Genomic DNA, 3366 nt, shown 5'->3' with positions numbered 1-3366 from the left:
ACCTAACAGAGTCTAACTAATACGGCAGCGTCTCCCGTCAGTGAGAGAGGAAACACTCTGAGCCCTATTACATCTAAATCCAAATCAGGCCTCCCTACACAGCTTTTACACACTGCCCTTACCTTAGCTATATGGGCATGTGGATCCTCAGAAGGTAGCCCTGAAAACAAACCTCTGGCAGTGAGCATTTGCATCAGGCTACTAGTTACCACAAAGGTGTGTCCTGGTGGTAGAGGGGGCAAGACAAGTGGCCCATCCGAGTCAGCTATATTGTCATACCCTCTGTAGTATTCTTGAGGACGTGGAGCGGGATTTTGTCCCCTCTGTTGGTTTCACCCAGAGCATCAGGTAATAAGTGACCATGAACATCAACCGAAGATGGGATGTTCTGGTTTCGATCATCATCATTAATACCCATGTTTTGATTCATGTTGCGTAGTGTACGCTCTTATTCGTGATCGTAGGGAAACAAGGGTTCTCTTCCTCTCCGTGTATTTGGCATACAAGGAAGATAGTTTTGCGAGAATAAAAAACAATAAACAAAGTAAAATTAAGAAAATATCAACTAAACTATAGTAATAAGTTTAAGTTAATCTAAAAGCTACTTTCCCGGCAGCTGCGCCAAAATTTGATAACACTCAAACTTACTTCTCAAATAATAAGAAAAGAGGTTGTATCAAGTAAAGAACCCAACTAATGAAGTTGGGGTCGTTCCCACGAGGAAAATAGTTCAGGCTTAACTTCAATCTATTATTACTATTATTTAGTCAATTATTTCCTAAGAAAACAAAGACAATAAAAGGGGGGGGGGGGTTATTTCAAAATGAATGAAAATAACTAGCTAAATTAGAGTATAGACCTAATAGATTCAAATGTTGGAGTTTAATAAATTAATAAATGTATCTATGGTTTACGTGTTCCCCCACAGGTTCCTAACTTGATAATTCTAACTATAACAATTCTTTCCTAGTGTCTTGCATGCAAAGTGATAAGTTATGTACTTCTAAATCCTTTGTCCGGCATCTAGAAAATTTCACTCCGCACCTTGGTTCGGCTACGTGTGTTGTTAGACTAACCCTTACATTTACCTCATATTAAGAATTTTTTTTGATATTTGACTATGTTATTACCTCGTACCAATCAATACTAGCCTATTAGATAGTATACACTAAATCTATGTTGATAATTCTTTTCCTATTATCTACCTCCTTGGTCTGGCAAGTAGCATTAAGGCGAGTTCTAACATTGGCCATCCGTTAAAAAGACTTCTAAACGAAAGAATTATCAATACATGCAAGACACTATTCTAGAATTGTTATTTTAGTTAGTTTTTACCTAATTATTCACCCATGGTTCCCACAACCCTAGTTATGGAGTTTAGTTACCCATAGTCACAATCACAATATTCTTATATGTAATATAAGAATTCATGCATTTACTTCAATGAGAAAGAATAAAATCCAGAAAATTTACTTGATTAATCGACAAAATCACAAATAATCAATTCCTGAGAAAAGTGTAACAATCCAGAGTCTAATATCCAAAATAATCTACTAACAAAGAATCTAACATAAAAGTGTCTAACGAACAAAAAGTCTAACAACTATAAGAAAGTCTAACCCCCAAAATGAGGTTTTTTGAACTATTTATAAAAAACAAAAAAAAATAATAAAAGGATTCTATTTGCTGAAAATCTGTCAAAACGCGGATGGGTCGACGGCCTCGTGATGGGCCGTCGTGGTCTTGACGGGCCGTCATGGCCTCCGTCATCCTAAACTTTACAGATCCTTCTGCTGCTTTCTTCATTACCCTTGACGAACAGGTATGACGGACCGTCACAGGCACGACGGTCCGTCGAGGGTCTTCGTTCCAAAACACTTAAACTCTTGGAATATGGGTACTGGGATTACTTCTCTGAACTTCATGACGAACCTGCAGGACGGACCGTCATAGACACGACGGACCGTCATGGACTCCGTAACCCCACACTTGGTCAGACTTCCCCATCTTCCTTCAGCAGCTGCACTACGCTGCCACCTACGGACCGTCACAAGCATGACGGACCGTCACAAGCATGACAGACCGTCACAAGCTCTGTAGGTGGTCTCTTCTGCATTTCTTCGCTCAAAAACCTCCGCATACATCTTTGAACAGATTTCCTGCAAATAAGGAGAAACTTATATAAAAATTAGCACAAAAAGGCTTTTGGACACACTAAACTTAAGGAAAAAGTATTAATAATACCGTGAAACCACGGTATATCACTACCTGGAGGGACAATATTAAGCATTGATAATGCATTATATTGTATTAAGTCTCAAAGAAACTTATTAAGTTTCAAAGTTATTCGTCAAAATGGCTATCATGTTGAGACGGCTAATGAAGGAAAGGTTGAATACCTTTACATTACTACAATTAATGTAGAGAAGAAAATTGTGCATGAAAAATTACCTGCATTTTCTTTTGGGTTGTACTATACAAGTATAAGTACAGTTGAATCACATGCCGTAGTAAACAAAAGGTTTACTAATTTTAATGATTTTATCATTTGGCATGACCGGTTGGGCCATCCCGGATTTAATATGATGCGCAAAATCATTGAGAATTCACATGGGCACACCTTAAAGAGCCCAAATATCCTTCAATCAAAGGAATTCTCATGTGCTGTTTGTTCTCAAGGAAAGTTGATCGTTAAACCATCAACAGTTAAGGTTGGAATCGAATCCCCTGCGTTTCTGGAACATATACAGGGTGATATATGTGGACCAATTCAACCTGCATGTGGACCCTTTAAATATTATATGGTCTTGATAGATGCTTCTACAAGATGGTCACATGTGTGTTTATTATCAACTCGCAACATTGCTTTTGCGAGATTGTTGGCTCAAATAATAAGATTGAAAGAACAATTTCCAGACTATACAATAAAGACAATCCTTCTAGATAATGCTGGTGAGTTTACATCTCAGGCATTTAATGATTATTGTATGTCTACTGGTATAACAGTTGAACATCCAGTTGCGCATGTTCACACTCAAAACGGTCTAGCAGAATCATTGATTAAACGTCTGTAATTGATAGCTAGACCATTACTAATGAGAACAAAGTTATCTGTGTCTATGTGGGAACATGCTATTTTGCATGCAGCAGCACTTGTGCGCATAAGGGCGACCAATTATCATGAATTCTCCCCATTACAATTGACTTTTGGTCAAGAGCCAAACATTTCTCATCTTAGAGTTTTTGGATGTGCGGTGTATGTCCCAATTGCTCCACCACAACGCACAAAGATGGGGCCCCAAAGAAGGTTGGGGATATATGTTGGGTATGAATCTCCTTCAATCATAAAATATTTGGAGCCTATGA

This window comes from Solanum pennellii, chromosome 5 (genome assembly GCF_001406875.1).
Source record: "Solanum pennellii chromosome 5, SPENNV200".
Classification (NCBI taxonomy): Eukaryota; Viridiplantae; Streptophyta; class Magnoliopsida; order Solanales; family Solanaceae; genus Solanum; species Solanum pennellii.
Note: the sequence above shows the minus strand (reverse complement) of the source record.